Source organism: Ambystoma mexicanum, chromosome 1p, assembly GCF_040938575.1.
Source record: "Ambystoma mexicanum isolate Mex_15411 chromosome 1p, UKY_AmexF1_1, whole genome shotgun sequence".
NCBI classification, from domain to species: Eukaryota; Metazoa; Chordata; class Amphibia; order Caudata; family Ambystomatidae; genus Ambystoma; species Ambystoma mexicanum.
Window position 1 is genome coordinate 1,481,270,287 of NC_090921.1, and position 19,994 is coordinate 1,481,290,280.

At 46.0% G+C, this 19,994-nt stretch overlaps 1 protein-coding gene across 9 annotated transcripts in view; it reads left to right on the forward strand.

Moving 5' to 3' along the window:
* MEF2D (myocyte enhancer factor 2D) overlaps positions 1 to 19,994 on the forward strand; it is a 1,898,135-nt gene that overhangs the window by 257,498 nt on the left and 1,620,643 nt on the right. For all 9 annotated transcript variants that reach the window (XM_069607157.1, XM_069607149.1, XM_069607151.1 and 6 more), the window contains one exon: positions 15,911 to 15,988. The gene's annotated coding sequence lies outside the window, so the exon portion shown is untranslated. The remainder of the gene's footprint in view (positions 1 to 15,910; positions 15,989 to 19,994) is intronic.

Here is a 19,994-nt window from a genome sequence, read left to right on the forward strand (position 1 = left end):
TGGCTGAAGTCAACAAACTTATGCCAGGACGTTCAGACTAAGGTGCCGGATATGCCATTCGACGGGGAGAACCTCTTTGGATAATCAGTCGACAAGTCTTTGCAGACATTAAAGACTGACCGAGATGGCACGCTCCCTGGGAACTTTGCAATAGCGACTGCTGTCATCTTTTCTCTCTTCCATAGGAATGAGGGAAGTTCTTCCAGGGGTTCGAATACCCCATACTGGCAGCCTTCACGCTCCTCCGCTCAAGCGCACAGGGGTCGCTCTCAAGGCAGTGGAGGGCAGTGGCGGAGCCGCCGGCCGCAGGTCAGAGCTCCGACCCCCAAGCAGGCCTGAATCAGCCATGGTCTCAGGGCCCCCATTTATGCACCCAAGTGGGAGGGCGGCTGGCAAAGTTCATCAGCACTTGGAAAAAGATCACCACAAAGAGAGGGGTGATGGATGCTCTCGAACAGGGGACAACTTTGGAGCTCCAACGCAGGTGTCCACGTATCCTGCCAATTCAGTGACAAGAACAACACGGATGACAGCTTCTGCAAGAGGTGCGGGCCATGTTACAGAAGGGGGCATAGAACCCGTTCCCCAGTGTCTCCGGGGCTCCGGAGTATATTTCAGATACTTTCTAGCTAGAAAGAAAACAGGGGGTTAGAGGCCGATCCTTTATCTACGTCGTCTCAACAAGTACGAGTCCCAAAAGTTCTGGATGGTCACGTTGGAACACGTGCTTTGCCAACTGGAGCAAGGAGATATTCTGACTTAATTGGATCTGGAGGATGCCTACTTCCACATCCCCATTCACAAGAAACACTGCATTTTCCTCTGATTCGTAGTTCAAGGTCCGCACTACCAGTTCAGGGCTCTGCCTTTCGGCCTGATGTCAGCCTGAGGGTTTTTACTAAGTGCCTGGCCTTGGTGGCGGCACATCTTCGGTGGAGGCACATCTTTGTCTACTAGGCATCCATGTATAACCGTACCAGGACGATTGGCTGGTGCGTTCCCGCTCACACTTTCTGTCAAGCAAGCACACAGAGAACCATACGTCTGCTGATGTAGTTGGGGTTCTCCATAAACTATCCAAAGTCTTGCTTGACACCATCTCAGGACAAGCTGTTCCTAGGTACTCAACTCAGTGACTTGTTTGGTGTCGCCCTCGGAGGAGAGGGTGGTACCATACAAGGCAAAGTGCAGCACTTGTGAGCTCAGACGGCGACAGTTCGGTCCATCAAGTCACTGCTGGGCATGATGTCCTCCTGCATCAGCCTCGTTCGCCTCTGCAGACTTCACATGAAACCTCTCCAGGAGTTCCTGGATGCGAGGTGTATGCAAATGTCGAGGAACTTTGAAGACAAGATCTCCCTCAGTGAGGAGTTATGTCGGGCGATACAATGGTGGGGTGTATGGCCGCATCTCGTCCAGGGAACTGTTTCAAGTTCCTCCTTACCAGGGGACTGTCACACAGACGCTTCTCTAGAGGGATGGGGAGCCCACACATTTGTGTTCTCGTTCCCGGGAGAGGGGCGGTTCCTGTCCACTTTTCCTCTGTTTCAACTCCTCATACGTGTGATACACTCTGACAGTGTCACTGCAGGATAATACTTGTTGCCCCAGTGTGGCCGAGACAAATCTGGTATCCAGATCTGCTGCGTCTGTAGTGGCCCCGTCCATCAGGCTGTTCACTGTCCCTGGGCCTTTGCGCCAGAGAAGGGGGGGCAATTCTACATCACGAACCAAAGTCACTGAACCTGAGGGCATGGCTCCTACAGCCCTAGTGTTTGGAGGTTCTGCTTTACCCACAGACTGTAAGGGCATCCTGGCCAGGGCCAGAGCCTCATCAACGTTGAAGGGATACAGACATAAATGGAAACTCTTCTCCGTGTGGTGCAGGTTTCGGAAGATTACCCTGCTGCATGTCACGGCCCGCAACTTCTACTATACTTGCTTTCCTTGACTAAAGCGGGACTTGCTCATGCCTCTATCAAGGTGCATGTCACCGCCATATCCAGAAACCCCAGGTCTAAGGGCAGACATTTGCTGTGGTTTCTCGCTCGTCAAGGGGTTCCTCAGCTACACTCCAGGCTAAGCCTTCTTCAACCTCCTCCACGGCTGCCTCGGAGATCTGATCCAAGGAGGACTAAATTCTGGATGGCATCAGACGCAACGTTTTTTCCAATGCAGATCTTCAGCAGCGTCAGGTGAATACTGAAGTCATTCTGGTGGCTGCCAACCTCACGCTGTGGAGAGAGCTTTCGGAGTAGTCAAGATTGTATGCAACGGGACAGGCTGGAAGATTTTAATGAGGGCATATCTGTTGCCAGAGCACTGGCTCGGGACCTGCTGTAGGTGGCTGCCCATCATGTGGACACGTCCGCTCATATCCTTATGGTTGGGATCGATATTTCACGCTAGGCGTGGCTTCATGATATGATAGATTATTTATAATGAGCTTAATTTCCAGCAGTTTCTAAGCGCGTACCCGGGGATCGTACCTGGGTTGCTCCGTATCGTCTTTCTTCCAAAGCGAGCACGTTGACACTGAGCTATCCTCCCGAGATGATTCATGCTATGAAGTTCTCAAAGGAGGTTTCCCTTTGAAGGGAAAGATCTTTTTCCACTCCTCCACCGACGAGGAACTCAACAAGACCAAAGCAAGCACATTGACGGCTAAATCTTTGTCTGTCCTAGCAAAGCAGCCTTCAGCTAAAGCGGCCTATACACAAAGGTCGGGGACCCAAACAAGATCCTTTTCAGGTTTTAGAGGTTTCCAGGAGCATCGATCGCACTGAGCAGAAGGCTCCTTTAGTGAGCCTCGACGCAAGCAGCCGAGACAGAGGCTGGTTTATCTCTTGGTCCTCTGCGACCGGAGTTCTCACCCCCGATAAATCATCAAAATGATGTTTTCCATCAGTCACACGAGACTGCAGTGGGAGGACTATATCATCTCATCTGGAGGCGTGGAAGACAATAACAGAAGTAGGTGGGTTTTGTCCATCGCCAGAGCGGGCTTCCGGCTCCCCTTTCTCATGCCCTACCGAATTTTCCATCCTTCCGTTTCTTTGATCATATTTTGGAAATCTTCCAAAAGTATGGAGGAAAGGGGATGGGATGTCGGAGTATAACAAAGTTACTGACCATAGTTTCTGCCTTACTCCTAGTCCATGGTCCCCTTTCCTCCATACGCCTGCCCGCATTCCCCTCTAAAACATTTCCTCTATTTGCTAATGGCCATTCGTTTTAGCGATTAGAAAAGGACTGAAGGGCAATGTGGAACTCAGAAGGTGGGTGTTACAGCCCCGTGCGGTGGCCCCGCATAAAAATAAAAGGACAAAAAGTAGTTTTTTGATTTTTGAAAGTGCTCAGGTCCCGTCCCAAAGGACGGAATTTATGGAAGAAAGGGGACTATGGACTAGGACTAAGGTAGTCCATACAGTGAGTAGCTTTGTTATTATGTAGGATCCATTATGTTTAAATGTTTTCTAGATGAGGCCTGATTCCTTTTTTTAATTAACATTCTGAAGCACTCCAAGTAAGGTCACATGAATGTTTATAAGGCAGCAGTTAGACTGGGGAGCCAAAAGTAGATACCTTTACCTGCTGCTTGCAAGCTAACCATCCTCACCTAGAGGGAAACTGGGATCTAAATAGCTCTCTGCTTCCAACTATTTTCAATCCTGCCGCTGCAAGGCTCTGCCGCCTCTGAGTTTTGCCACCATATATCTTGTTGCCCTGGATTATTGCCACCTTTGAATTTTGCTACCACGAGGTGTCGCCGCTTTAAATACTGCCACCTTGGGTTTTACCACTTTGAATTTTGCCACCTTGAATTTCGCCACTGTGAGATTTTGCCACTTTAAATTTTGCAGACTTGAATTTTGCCACTGTGAGATTTTCTTAGAATTTTGGCACTTTTAATGGTTTTTTTTTTTGTAACTTGGATTCTTGCGACCTCCAGTTTTAACAGCTAGAATGAGCACCTTATGCAGGCACACTTCTCCATCAATTCAGCCATTTTTCTTACATTGGCATGGCATTCTTTGCTGGCATTCTGGGCGGCGGCAACAGGAGTAGGTTCTTAGTTGGGGATACAGTTAACAATGTCTGTTGTCGCCAACATAGCCCCTATAGCACTCCTTACGGACCAGAGTCCTCAGAGGTTTTTATTGGGTGTGGAGCCACAAGCCCCACCGTAACATTTGTATATCCAGAAAATAGTCTATAAACAAACATTCATTAAAGTGTTCAATAATGCGCAATATTTTGTAGTCGGGTTGAAACGGAACCCCTTGATTTCACTTCCAATTTTCAGCAATGTAAATAAAACAAGGTAAATAGGTAAACCATATTCAAATCAAGATGTGTTCATAAAAATAAAAGAAACTGATGACAAATAGCAATTTAACATAGTGAGGGTTTCTCAGTTCAAGTCACTGAGAGCCTTAGATGGGGATACAGACATACATTGATAGAGCTAGCGTGGACATGTTTCCTGATATTATCATTATTCACACTATTGGCAAAGCAGGCATGAGAGTGGAGCTCCCCTGAACCTTCCTTGGTTGATTTGTCTCCCTTGCTACGCTCAGTCGCTCCTGCATATTCATAGGCTATGCTTACATCCCTCAGATTAAAAGGTTCACCAGTTGCCACTGCTTATTTGCCAAAATTGTAAGTCCCTACAACTGAATTTGCTTACCTTGTCCACTACTAAAAAAATAAATAAAAATAAAATAAACCTCATGACATGGCTAAAAGGTAAAGTCTGTGACCATTCATATACTAGATATCGCAGAGTGTCTCTTGCCTTATTTCTGGCAACTCCTTTTAATATAGGTTGCCATGATCACAACATCTGCCTCCCTGTGCCCCACACATCCTTTCACACCTCCACGCCCCACTTGATGGGGATCCAATTAGTATACGTGAGCATATGTTCCGATGAAGTGCAACAAGATATTGAAAAAATTACACCCTCCCTCATGAGTCAAGCGATGAGCCACATGACACTGTATTCAAACGGCACATTTCAAGATGACCACAGCAGAAGGTAGCAGTTGCTCATTTGAAAAATGTACATTTTGCGATGTCCAGGTGCTGGATCGGTAGTTTCAGACTTAATGTGTGTTGGATCACCTTAGTTAAAACTCAAGCAGATTAGCTTTCATCTACAGCCACAAGTGTACTAGGCTCACACACATCCTACATACCAGGAGTTCACCTCAGAGAGAAGCTAAAGGATAGGAGATTTCTCCAAATGTTCCAATAGAGACCAGGTATTATGGTGTCATTCGGTCTATCGCGATTTAGATGAAATATTTTTGTTTGAGAATTCTTTATTACTGAGTAGATCATGTACTAAAATGAATGCATCATATTGCTCTTGTAGAGATCGCCCTGATGAAGGACTGAGGTCCGAAATGCATCAGCGGCATTGGCCTCTGTACAACAAACTAAGCAAATACAGATTTAAAGTATGATTTCCACACATAATGTTTCTTTGAATATCATTGTTCTACACTGAATATGTACTAAGCTAGATAGGATAAGTTACCTATAGTAGCGTTTTCTACCACCACTGGTGTCAACAGGTCTGGTGAGATTTTCACCAGACAACTCTTTTGTTCTAGTTTCAGACTTACTACAACTAAAAGCTGTTTAAAACTTGTGTTTTCGAGTATAACTAATGAGCCCATTTTCTTTCACCCAACACCGCTAAAGGCAACACTCTGGGAGGGACAGCTCTTGAATACCTCTTTCAGGGGTAAAAAAGTTGCAAGCTGCTAGCTAGGCAAAAAGTCACTAGACACCATAATTCATAATTCTATATCTGCACACCATTTCTTACTCTCCAGATGTCTATTATCACTAGCTATTAGCGAGTGCACATTTTGCACGATATGTGAAGCACCAAGTCTTGCCAGCAGGAAATGCCTGAAGTGCTCAATGGGGCCTTATTTGTAGATTTGGTGGGTGGGTCCAGGTTGCATCAGTTGAATGTTTCGGGGGTCATGGGGACAGACTGCACAGGTAGTACTTTGGGGATGTTGGGCAGAGGTACAATAAAATAGGGCTCACTTGATGGAGGAGTGCATGGAGTTATTGTACAACACTTCAGCAGTATCCCATGCACTGATTGCAGTTGTCTTGTAGGGCATTGGCACAACATAGGTGCACTGCGTGAGGCTTTGATTCGTCCTTTGTTTGCCCATTGGTTTTTCGGGTGGTAACCTGATCTAAGACCCCGATGCACTCCAATATGTTTGCGTAACTAAGACAGAACAACAATATGAATTTGAACCTCGATTAAAGATGATCGTATCAGGAAACCCATGTAATCGGTAGTTGTCATGAAAGAAACCTGTGTCATTCACGCAGTTGTGGGGAACACTGGCAAACGTACAAAGTGTGCCAATTTCAAGAAGCAGTCCACCACCACTGCCATGATGGTCTTTTCATCGGATCAAGGTAGAACCATGATAAAAATCGGTAATAGTAGTATGCATGAGTGTGGGGGATCACTCTAGAAGACCAGTTTCCCTCAGTCTGGAGTTCTTGTTAGTGCATATGGGACCTGATGCAACATAGATGTTACTTGTTCGGTCAAGCCGGGTCACCAAAAATGTTGCTAGATTAATTTTGTAACACTGGAGTTAAGATTTGCAGAGAGCATAAGATGATGTTCCATCGTTGGCATGTACAGTCTCAGAGAATAATAGACCTTTACAATAGTATGTCTTTTAACTCAGGCAAGTGGGAGGTAAGAACAGGTCTGTGGCAGTTGATCTGTTCCAAGTAGGACTGAACTGTTCCCAAGAAATATTAGCCGGCAGCATGAATGATGAATGATGGATACAGGTATGGCCTGGTGTGAGAAGCTAGTGATCTGGGGCATCTACCCTTACATTGGAGGTGCCCGGGGCAAAGGTAAAGACAAAGTCCTACTGGGTGAAAGGTTCCCTTCGAACAGGACTAAGATTACAGAAATGTAGGTAATGCAGATGTTCTAAATTGTAGTAGTCTGTGCACACCCTTACTGGTTGTGGCCCTCCTTGTATGTGATGTCATTGCTCAAAAGAGCCTTTGATTGGCAGTCGCTCCTTTTCAATAACTGCATAATTTAATTCACTAAGAGTCTCAGCTTATGCGATTAGTAAGCAATTGGACATTCAACCAATGTGTTGGGATTCACTTGTTGTAGGACAAGCACACATGGCACTGTCTGAAGTATCGGTCTCAATGAGGACAGGCAGGGTGTCATCCCCCTGATTTCATTAGCGTCTGATATGCCTCCTCTACTTGTTCGTCCCACTGAAAAGCTTGATTAGCCTGTGTGACGATTCACTAGGTTTCATCACTTCTCCCCAGGGGGGAGCCTCTTCCCATTAGGCTAGGGAGGTGAGGCTTCTCCAAATAGCCCACCTAGGGGTGGTTTATTGTGAGAGGACCTCATGAGGAGGTGGGGACAAGTACAACCACTTAGGTTATAGGCTGTCAGGGGGGCCATAGACACTGAAGGTGTGACATCGACTGCCAAAACAAACCCCTTTCTTGTAGATAAACGTATGTACTATTGCAATACCTTCAGTATAACCCAGGTAGAAAAGACTAGGACAACAAAGAACTGAAAAGTACTGGTCAGGCAAGTACTGGTACGAGGTGGCCCCAAGGAGACATAAAGATGCCAATGTCAAAAGGAACAAAGGCATTTCTGTCAGGGAGGAACTGGCGACAAAGTATAATGGACAAAGGACTATATAAACCTCTGAAGCACAGCTGGGTCAAGCCAGCCCTGGAGAAGCGAGAGGCGAGGAAGCTTCCAAACGCATGAGTCCAGAAGCTGCTAAGATCAGAGACTGGAGGACGCAGGCAGAAAGCGAAGAGTGTCTCCAGTGGGCCCAAGGGCAGCTTTTCCAAGGACCGATGGAAGAAGGCGAGACAGTGGCGTGACCTTCTGTGGGGATGGACCGTGTGGTCCCACAACAACCACAAGACTGAACGGAGCCGAGAGATGCAGAAATGCAACAAAACCGCTGAAGGCTGTGGGAAGCCAGGAAGAGGCATACGTCAGTCCCTGGAAGAACCAGCGATGTGCAAGCAGCTCACAAAAAGTAACAGGAAGCACTGGCGGACCAGTGGAGCCTAGGGAAGAGTTGAGGGGTCTCGGCTTCCAGCCATCAATTTAGCGAAGGCTAAAAGTGGGAAAAGAAGGGTCAGGCACCCTATAGCTGAGTGCATCTGAGGAATACTTCCTCATCTCAGCGGAGAGAGAGAAACCACTGGCCAGCAAAGAAGAGGCTGGGACCCTAAAATAGTTGAAAGAAGCAACACAGGAGAGCTTCCTCAACCTAATGGCTATAAGACCCCCACTGGATAACGGTTGGGGACCCTAATGAAATCCCAATACAGTATAGAGAGAACTTTCCTCAATTCATTTACCAGAGGAAAGTCACAGAAACACTGGGACATTGTAAAAACATGGGTTACGTGCATGGTAGAGTTGCCAGGGACTAAGAGGATTGCATGTTTTGTGCTGAGAACCAGGAGAAGGGAGTCATTCCACATGGTCTAAAGTCTCTGGACACTGCGATCAAGCAATGGACACCAGGAGAAGGGAGGCATTCTCCTGGTAAAAACGTTTTAAACTGATGCTATACAGGAGTCCACAGAATATCAGGAGAAGGGTGCCATTCCCCGTGGCTTGGGCCTTTTTTGGGACTTTTATGAGTACCAAGAGAAGGGAGGCATTCTCCTTGTTGAAGATCTTTTGTGTTTCAACTGTCAGGAGAAGGGAGACCTTCTCTTTGACCTTTTTAACTATGCCGTATACCAGGAGAAGGGAGTCATTCTCCTGGTGAAAGACTTTGTTTTATTTAGAACTAGCGGTAGCACTCAGCGTTGCTCCAGTCTGTAGTGGACATGCACGTGGGGGGTCTGCAGTAGCCTTGCGTACGTTTTATTTTCATAACTTCTTAAGGGCATATTGATGGGGTTGGTTAAAGTTCACTATGGCCAGTACACCCCAGACACACTTTCACAAATATATATGAGGTTATTGGGTTTAAGTTTTAAGGATAGACGTAGGGTTTTGGACAAGGATGGTAAATATTATTTGACAAACATTCTGACTTTTACTTCGTTTTAGGTTGAGGCAGGGATAGATGGCTTTTTGCAAAGCTCAATAAAGGTTTATAACCACAACTATGCCACCTCTTGGTCCGTCTTACTTCTTCACCCTTACACCTGTAAAAGAGTTATGATCACGGTCAGGTGAGCAAAGTCAGCTATGGAGTCCCGGTAATAGTTTTCCAAACCCAGGATCTTATGGGTGCCTTTATTTCCAATCCTGAATGACTTGTACCTTTGATGGGTCCATTTGAATTGCAGCGTCACTGACTATTGCAGAAATTCTGATTCTGTGGAAAACTCACTTGTCAGCCTATGTTCTAGACACATTAATACCTCCTTCACGTTTTCAGTAGAGAAGGAGTAGTCGAGGATACTGTCAAGATGGACTCAGACTGGTTTACCTATAATGTCTGAGAAGATGTGATCCATAAATTACGAAGACTCCTAGGGCATTGCTCAGACTGAAGAGCATCACTCTGTATTCAAAGTGTTTTTAAATGCTGTGTTCCATTCGTCCCCTTGTGTGATCAGAGTAGGTGATACGCACTCTGAAAATATAGCTTGGTGATCACTGGCATCCTTTAGGGACTCTATGATGCGTCTTATCAATGTTAAAGGGTACGAATATTTCTGGATGATATGGTTTAAACCCAGTTAGTTGATGCATGGGCAAAGTGTGCCCTCCTTCTTGGGGACAAAGAACAGAGGTGCCCATGCTGGTGATCGAGACGGTGCGATGTATCCCTTAGCCAGACTGTCATCCAGATATCGTTGGAACTCTAAGCATTCTTGTTTTGACAAGGAGTAGATCAGACAATGGGGCTATATGCTTGTCGTATTGATGTCAGTCAAAGGGTCAATGTGGTGGAAGAGGTATTTGTTCAGGTTCAGCAAAGACTTTCCAGTGGGTAGCATACTTCTTCTTGGGTACTTCTTGTAATGAGCACATCTGCAATTTGCTGCTGTCGTTCTTGTTGCATGGCTCAACTGCAAGGTATAGAAAGACTGCATTGGGTAGTGAATCAATCACATAAGACAGCCAAGGTCTGGGTAGTCCAGTTAATGAACGGATTATGATGCATCAACCATTGAAGGCCCAATACTATGGGATGGGACTGGGTGTGAATTATGTCAAAAACAAAGTGCTTGACATGTTGATTTATGGTCCTTCCATTGGGACCGACTGTAGACGGATCGGACCGGAAGCTGATGGTATTCTGTCAATGAGCTCTACTTATGTTTCCATGGCTCTGGCAAGTGGTATCCCATGTGGTTCTGCAAATGACTGACTGATAAAATTGCTTTAAGTCCCTGAATCCAAGAGGACTTCCTTGGAATGTGTTTGGGCTGCTAGGCAGTGAAGTTGGACAGGCGAGTAAGAGGCATGGCTGCTGATTTAGTGTTGGGAAGAACTCCTGTTGGTGGGCTGCTTGTTGTCCTCACTTCTGAGAACGATCCCATCACCCCCCCCCACCACACTGGCTTTGTGGGGGCAGAGTGGGCTTGTACCCAGGAAATGTCCTGAACCACCACAATAAAGACAGACTGTGCATATGCAGTATTTTCTTTTGCTCTTCGGACAATGGGCTTTGGATCGCCCCCAATTTTAGGGGTTCTGAAGGTGCTACTTCAGTCGGAGCTATGGGGTTAAAAAGCTGCATCCTGGGGAATGGTGTGTTCAGAACCTGTTGCTTCTTCTCACCCCGTCTAGGTCGATCCTGATTATGTGGTTGGTGAGTGATTTTAAGCTTATCGTTGTATTCCTTGCTCAATCTGCAACAAAACTGAATTCTTTGGGCAACTTCAGCCACTGAGCATCAGTGGCTAACTGGTCAAAGGGCTAATATAGGATTAGGTCTTGAGAGCCTTACTTGATGTCCACAAGCTGGTTTTGGTCCTTTGAAACCATATTCCGTGGCTGGAAGACTTCCATGAAGGCCTTCTCAAACTCTGCAAAGCTGTTCAACATTGAACTATTAGTTGAAATGTGTGGTGCTGCCCAGGCGATTGCACTTCCAGTGAAGTTATTCGGGGTGTACCCGATTTTTGCCCTGTCATGTGCGAAATGTGTTGGACGAAAAAGGAACTATATTTTATAATGGATACAATAATCAGACCACTTCCCGTGATCCCTGTCTTATTTCACAGCAGAGGAATAAGCAACAGCATGTTCGGTTACTGAGGCAGCAACTGCATGGGCTACTGCAGCTCCTAACGCTGTGTTTTCTTATTTGAGAGTGGTAACCTTGAGCCTCATTGCCTATCTGCCTATCGTTGGAATGCTGGCGTCTGTCTGTCAAGCACCACGTTTTGTGGGGGCAAAATGCCTGAAGTCCTTGATAGTGCTTGTTCTTAGATTTTCAGGATCGGTCTGGGTTTCGTTGCCTGAACAGGGGATTGTGAAAACCTCACCCTTCCTCCCCATAGATATTGAACAATCTGGGTGAGTCGGGGCCCAACTCTCCACACCACGGCCTCGCCGCCCAGAATTGAACGTGGCATGGAGACCGTTCTAACAATGATCCGAGAGGCCTTTAGAATGGTAAGACGTGCAGCTTGCACTGCAGGTGAATATAAGAGTGGCGGACTGCAGTCGGTGCAGTGGTCAGACTGGACAGGTCAAGGCTCGCTAGGCAGGTGTATGAGGGAGCAAGCAGGACTTACCAGCTGGTGAAGGACATACTGCACTCACTAGCAGGAAAAAAGGGTGAGAAGGTAGGCAAGACAGAATGGCAGGCGAATGGCAGGTAGGACTGTCTATCTGCCTACGTTACCTTTTACTTACTAATCAAAGGGCAGGATAGCAAAGATTGGTCTCCAAATCAGTAGACTGTCGTCTCCTGCTCACCTTTTTATCTTGTATGAACAGGCAATATTCTAAATAGACATTTCTTAAAACATGCACTTCTGAATATTTTTGACAATGCAAAATGGAATGATTTATGAAATACTTATAGTCCTCAATTCCATCAGTCATCTTTTAATTTTTTACACAATGAAAAGGGTGTTTCGGGAGAACACTGCCTTCTTTGGGGGTAATCTGCAACAATGTTCAAAAGGACTAAATGAGTATTTTTGCGTAAAGTCGGGAAAGTCAACAAATATGTTTGCACAAAAACGTAAAGATAAATTGACTTCTCATGGAAGCAAGACGACATGGAGCAACACAGGTTTGATCCCCGGGTCCGCGCTTAGGAACCCCTGGGTTATACATAACCGATCATATCATGCATATCCTTTACAGTAGTAAATGGGTGGATGTACCACATACAACACCCCATAAGACACTGGTACCAATATGACACCTGTTTAACAAAGCGATATTAGAAACATTGAAGAGAAACTCAATTCTAAATATTTTCACCACCAAGTGCTTAACCAACACCCTAAAACCCACTTCATACCTTATAGGGAGGTTAAAGAGATTAGATACCTGTAGTAATCACGTGCTTTACCCTTTTCGTTAGACTTTGGAAAAGTGATTTAACTTGGGAGGGCATTTTGTTCACTTTTTCACTAGGCAGGACAGTCGAATGGCAGCAAAACCCTTGAAAGGCAGACCACACACTCGCCGGGACAAGGACATTAGCAGAGCGTGTTGAGTCCTACTCCCTTGAGGGTCATCACAGTTTATATAGAAAGCCGCGGTCAAAACAATGCTGTTGTCAGCCGGGCCATCTTCCTGACGTCTCTCAGCCCACGGCCTATCGGGATGCCGTGTGACCCTTACTCCTGGAGTGCTGCCACCATGGGTAAAGGCGCCAGCCACAGGTAGTAGTGTGCGCCGAGGACTCGTAATACTCTTCCTCTTTTTAGTTTTGGCTATTACGACACCCATAAACCGAATGATTGCATTAGTGTACAGCTAGGGAGAAATGGCATATGAGGAGGGAAGGCAAAGCTTGGCGGCGGTGTTAGGTTACTTATCCACCAATTGCCTCCTCATGGCTAAGGCAATCAAACTTTGTGCTTGGAAGTGCCTGCAAAGCAGTTTTATGAGATTTAATGACTTAATTAATTAGAGTTTTAAACATCTACTGGTGTAATAACAATTTCTTAAATAGGTCTGCCTTCAGCCACTCGATGTATAAGCACTGTGTCTTTCACTGAAGTCCTGTTAAAAACGAGCATTGGCAAAGCCAACAGTTTTGGTTTGTGTATAAGTACTAGGCATTTGTCAGGCACTGCTATTCTAGGTCATGGTAATCCCGCTCATTTGTATCTGCTACCATCGATGGCCAATTAATACCACTACTACAGTGCATGACAAAAGACTTACCCATGCCTAGACAAGAGCCAAAACATTTGGCATTGACAATGCTTGTTTTAAAATGTTGTATATATAAATACAGTAAAATCTGTTATTACAGCTCTTTGGTACCTCTGTCTAAAACATAGCTGGCAAGTGACGTAACATTGTTGATGCCATCTAGACACTTTATTGGTATACGAAGTTTCAGATACCTGTCTAAAATGAGGATTCAAGGTGTGGCTGAGAAGAAAAAATGGTGCACATGACATCGACTGTTACATTTATGGATTGCTATATAACATCTATTTTATTGGTGGTGGTGGTTTTTTGATGATGCTCTCCAGCAAAATCCTAATCTGCGTTTATGTTCAGCAATTGCTTTTTAAACCAGCATTGGCAAAGCCAATACTTCAGGTATTTGTAGTTTGTTGCATTTTACATTTAGCATGTAGTGAAGGAATGAGTAATGACAGCACACACAAAAAAAGATGAAATCTAGGCCAGCAACAGTACACAGCAGCATTGTACAACATTTGAAGGAAGCAGTGACTGTGCAAATGGGGGGAAAGGAGTGACTCTGCAAATGGGGCAAAGTAGTGACTCTGCAAATGGGGCAAAGTAGTGACTCTGCAAATGGGGGGGAGTGACTGTGCAAATGGGGGTGAGAAGAGACTGCAGATGGGGAGAAGTGACTGTGCAACTGGGGGGAGAAGTGACTGTGCAAATGGGCGGGGAAGGAGTGTCTGTGCAATTGGGGGTGGTGGGTGACTGCCCGGGGTGGAGGGGGGACAGTACAAGAGGGAGAAAGGAGCAATAGTGCAAAGGGAGGAGGGACAGTGCAATGGGGGACGGGGGGCAGAGGGGGACATTGGCCGTAGTTGTCCTGTAATGTAGTTTTGATCTCGATGAGATTTCTCACGAGGGCACCTGCATGTTGCCAGTGGTACTGTACCTACCCAATGAACTACAAGCTGAAGATGTCATCACAACTTAATTTATTGGAGCGGGGCAGTACCATTGACTGCATACAGATGTCCTCCTAAGAAATTGCATTGAGATTTATTATGAGGACATCTGTGTTGTCATTGGTACTGCAACTCCACACAAATCAAATAAACAAGAACCAGGGAATTGGGGAAATAGAAACAGGTTATGAGCAGGGGAACACATTTGTCATTGGTAATGCACCGCTCCAATCAACTGCAACTTACAGATGACCTCACAACTTATTTTATTGCGAGATGTACCACTAACAACATACAGATGTCCTCATGTCAGTGGTACTGAACCCATCCAAAAAATAATCGCTTGTATAGTAACAGTATTCTGAAAAAGAAGTCTACATGTAGCCCACAGGGTCAAGGAAACTAGCCCAAATATAGCCTGACTACCTTTGGCTGCAAAAAGAAAGATCACTACGTGGCCTTAGCTTTGAAAGTAACGAACACGTGACAGTACTCATGATTAGGAGAAAATTAGTTAAGCCACTATCGAATTCCATCGGCGTAATGAAGCAAGAAATGACGTTTAGTGTGCGTGCCAGCTATGCCACAGCAGTCCCAGTCGTCATGCCAATCACAAACGCAGCTTTCTGGCACCTCTTCCCCCTCCCATCCCCCTCTCTTATCTGTTGCAATGGTGTTGGTGATATGTTGGTGTCTGCACCACCAAAAGGCGCCAAATCTGAAAAGGGTGGCTACTGGTAGTCCTAGAAGGACCTTTTTAATTTGCTTCACTAGCGTGAGAAAGATTGTATGTTGCATGAGAGGTGACCCTGCTGCCATTTACCTATGAGGGGATTGTGTTCAGTGCTCTCTGATGAATGCACCATGCGTGATTTTTTTTTTCATAAAAAATCAAAAGAAAGGTCTATATTAAGGCCCTGGGGGATACCATAAACAACGAAAAATAAGCGTGTTTTTTAAAGTTTTAATCTCGTGCTCGCCTGCACCCGCTCAATTAGCCTTTGATATTTACAACCAGTGTTTTTCTGTGTTGTTTTGCGGTCAAGCATTAGTTATTTTTGTGACGTGCTCACTGCACCCCTTTCTAATTCCCTCTGCCATTGTTTCGTCACTGAAAAATATATTTTACCACCTTCAAATTGTTTTGATGTTTCCTACAACATCTTAGTTTTGCTACCTTTCAAAACGGACAGTCCTCACAATTAGTTACTGTACCGTAATGCATTCGGACATATATAAAACATTGCCCTATCGTGTACAACTGTTTAAAAATCGACTTTTAAATGCTCATTATAACCTACACATTGTCAGCCCTAATGATTCTCGAGTAAACTGGTATAGGCTCCCCTTCCTGAACATTGGCAATTCTATTTGATTGTGTTTACTTCTGATGTATTCCACATCAAAGGGGCTAGACTCCTGGTTTACTTAATGTGGAGCTCGTTTCTTCTTTAAGACGTAGAAACATGTTTGGCATTCGCGCGCGCCCATATTGTTGATTAAAATGCAGGTCACCTGCCTTAAAAGCCGGCCATTTAACCACTATACCATTTTGTTCTTCTCTTGTCAGGTGTTTGTCGTCAAAATCCTGCGTGCAACGAGCGCTGTCATACTGAAATCTGAATGAGGAGGCTTATCGTGGCCCCAGGTATGATCCTTCCACATGAATGTGTAAAACCAGAACCTCTTCACTGATCCTTTGGGTTGAGGTGAAGATCTCTATAGAGTTACACAAAAGGGTGCGTGGATAGCTGTACCCGGGAAGAAATAGAATGAACATTTTTTTTTTTTTTTTAAATCGTGGTTATCCACGCCCGTCATTCTTTATGGTTACAAAATGAACTACTCTATAGAAGTGTAGATTCCTGTGGGATAAATACCTATTGCATAACCAAGTTTGGCAAAAAATACATCAAATTAGAATTGCTTCTGAAAGGATCCAGTTTTATTGTTTCAACTAGAGCGGATTAGCCCTATCTTTAAATAATCAACTAATAGAATGTGTGAATATTGACCCCATTGGACTGCTGACACTAAATGTTTTCTGCAAATCATTTCTTGCTTTGGGTAATCCCACGCAACTAAGGCCTAAGCAGCCATACTACCCAACCTACTTTTTATCCACCATTAAAGTGCGTGGAACAATTTAAGCTGCACAGGTGCCATTAGATCATGCAAAATTGGACACTACCCAAACCTTTTTTCCTTGAGCCATAATCTTAGTCATCTTTGACACACCTGAGCTGTTGTAGTGACTTTCAACATGATTTAGGTATTTGTGCCAAAGAAGGTTCTGGCATGCTCAGTTCCTCTATTGTTTGGAAGGCAGTTGATGAATACAGTGTGGATCAGTGGAGGATACTTAATGGTAGAGACTCAGTAACAAAAGGAGTGTACAGTAGAATGAACTAAAACTGGCAAAGACTTTTTTCTGTTTTTTAAATTCATTTGAATTGGAGGAGAAATGCATTATAACAGTTATGCTACTGTGGATTATGTCTAGAGCACATCTGTCCCCCTTGACTTAGCAACTTTTTTTGGCAGAAGATCCACCTGCGCTACATGCTGCTTTATTAAATAGCCCTGCTTGCAAGGCCTTACACAATTATAGATTGTGTAGAGAATAGGTAGCACGAGGGAGAGCGTTTTAAAGGGGTGAGGACCAAATACAAATAGTGTTGATTGCGTTCCTTTCTATCCAAAAGAAGGGTCAAAGAAAGAATGTTGTTGGTGCTCAGTTGAAGATAACCAGAAAACCAAATATAAAATGTTATCCTGAATGACCCGACACACATTTATTATTGAATGCTCCGAGTGATGCAGAGACCTTTTGACTTAAATGTTCTGCCCTTATATGATATGGCATTTATAGCGTGCCTGTACACAAGTGGTTCTAGGTGCCACAAGACAAGTGAAGGGAGACATAGGGTGGACAAAACAAACAATCCTACAAGGCATTGTGTCATTCGAATTGTGCGAATGTGACAAGGAGAAGTGCAAGTGAAAGGAGAGGGGGAAGTCCAAGGGGGACAAAAGGGGGTAGTGCGAACAGAGCAGCATGGCTCTGAGGAAGTGCAGCCATGGCAGCATGGCAACTAGGTAAGTGCAGGAGGCTGTAGGGGGTGCAGTTACAGGCTCCAAGTGTGTGGTAGGCCAGGAGGCAGTGCAAGGAAGACTGGATGTGGAGGAGCCTAGTACCCAGTGAAACTCTGAGGGAACTAAGCAACAGTCGGCGCAGCAGACAGGTAAGTTAACAAAGGAGCAAAAGAGAGAAGACAGAGGAGAAAAGGATGGTCTTGAGCTGCTTCCCCAACTTAAGGTGGTCCGGCACAAGTCTGAGAGGGGCAAGGAGGCCGTTCGAGAGGGAGGCACCTCCAGAGGAGAGAAATCTACAACCCACTCTATGCCAGGAGAAGCGTCTGACCCTCAGAGTTAGAGGTAGCTGAGCGATGGGCTCTAGAAGGAAGGTATTTCGGAAGAGAGTTGAATGTAGTGCGGACCCCGGTCATAAAAAGACTTGTGGACGATGCAGAGGTTCTTGAACTTGATCCTTGCAGCCAGTGGCGTATTTAGGCTTTCTGCTGTCCTAGCCCCAAATTAAGTCACCCCCGCAGCTTTGCCCGACCTCTGCCAGACTCTGCTACTTCACCAGATTCTGCCCCTTCAACAAACTCTGTCCACATTGTCCAAATTCTACTGCCACTTCCTCTCCGTCCGGGCACTCCAGCGTCTGTCAGGTGGGAGTAGGTGTTGTAGCGCGTTCCTCCACCACATTTACAGCAGTTCATCGAAGAATAAGGAAACTGCTGAAAAGTTTGTTCCTTTTTAGGGCACTCCTGCTGGGGGACTCCTTCCAGGGGTCTTCTGGGTCCGGGAGCGGCTCAATCGGCTCTGTTACCAGGGATCTCCTGAGGTGTCCCAAAAGATATCTAACCGGCGCGCAAGAGTTTCCTCCGAGGATCCCTGTGAAGGGGCTAGCAAAACAGATCTTTATCCGAGGTTCCCCTTTTGGCGGCTACAGTTAGGCCCAGTACTTCTGGGACTTGTTGTCACCCGGGGTCAGTTTTGAGGTTTCCACATCTAGAACGAAGTGTACGGAGTCACGGCTCGAGGTCCCAGTCAAGGTGACTAAATGTACTGGGGCTCCCCCAGAGGTTCCCCTTCCTGGGGCTATATCGAAGACCAGCAAGATTGAGGGGCATCCTTTGAGGGCTCTGGCTTCTGGGGGTGACTCTACACTATCCCACATTCAGACCTGTAGTGGAGCCAATCCACTGAGGGGCAAAGAAGCTGGTTAAACACCTTAGGTCTTAGAGTACAGGCTCCGTTGAGGTTCTCTCACTTAGGGCTAATTCATCAGTAGTCTCTAAGGTGTCTCAGAAACACTCTAGATCTGCTAGCACCGGCTCTGCAGAGGTTCCTTGTCACAAGGCTAAAGTGGAACATAAGTCCCCCGACTCCCCTGTGTTCACCACGGCCTCACTGACACCTGTGACGCAGTTCACCTACGGCGTTAACAAAATGGCAGTCCAACCTCTGTGGTCCACGGTGGCCATTTTGACTACATCTCTTACACCATCGTTCAGCACGGCTAGTGCTGAGGGGCCTGTTTTTGGGGCAGAACAGCCTATTCCATGTTTTGTGGATAACAAGAACCCTTTCTGCCCTCCAATGGATTGCCCTCTACCCACTACAGCGACTAGACCTTCATCCGGATGCGTTTTTTGGCAAGTATCAGACGCTTATGCATTCTGATCCCATGAAGGTGTAATTTAAAGATTTATTTTAGGAAATGTATCCTAAGCCGCATGACCCGGCCCCGGCATCCCTGTGCAGGTCCCGGTAGTACCACCTCCTCCACCACTCCCTGTGGGGCCTCCGCCTCCTCTGCTTCCACTTTCCCCTGTGGAAAAGACTTCTGTTGCTCATTGAAGCGTGCCCTCTGGGCCTGAGGCGCCACGTGTGGCGGATCAGACTTCTGCTCCCGCCTCATTGGATGAGGATCAGGCGGACCAGGACAGCGATGCCCGCTCTATTACAGCCTTTCACGACCGGGTTGTAGATATGATGGCATTGCTACACATCGCAATACCCAAGCCCCCGGCTCCACATGAAGGTGTACTTTTCTGGCGCCCTTACTCTGTCGACACAGGAACGCACTGGCCTGTTCCTTCAGAAGGACGTCCTGGCCGAAGCCTGTAGGGTCTGGGAAAAACCTAATTCCGGGCAGCACCTAAACAAGAAAATTGACACTCGCTACAAGCTACATGCATCTGAAGACATATCATTGTCGGAATGTCCACTCCCCTCATCGACGGTGGTGGCAGCAGCTAGGCTCCAGTCGAAGCCGGCCTCTACATCCTCCGTTGCGTCTCAGTTCCTTTCCAAGGAGGACAAGCTTCTTGATACCATTGGGGGAAAAGTGTATTTTTCAATTTGTCTCTTCAGCTGTGTCAGGCTCATACCGAGCTTATCCTGGCGGCTGCTAATGTCAAGCTGTGAAAGGAGCTCGCAAGTTTTAGAATTGTATTCCACCTGATAGGCTCAAACACTTTAAGGGAAGCTTATCTAATGCCAGAGTTTTGGTGCAGGATCGACTGCAGGGCGCTGCCCATCATGTAGACACCTCCGAACGGGGCCTTATGGTCGGAGTA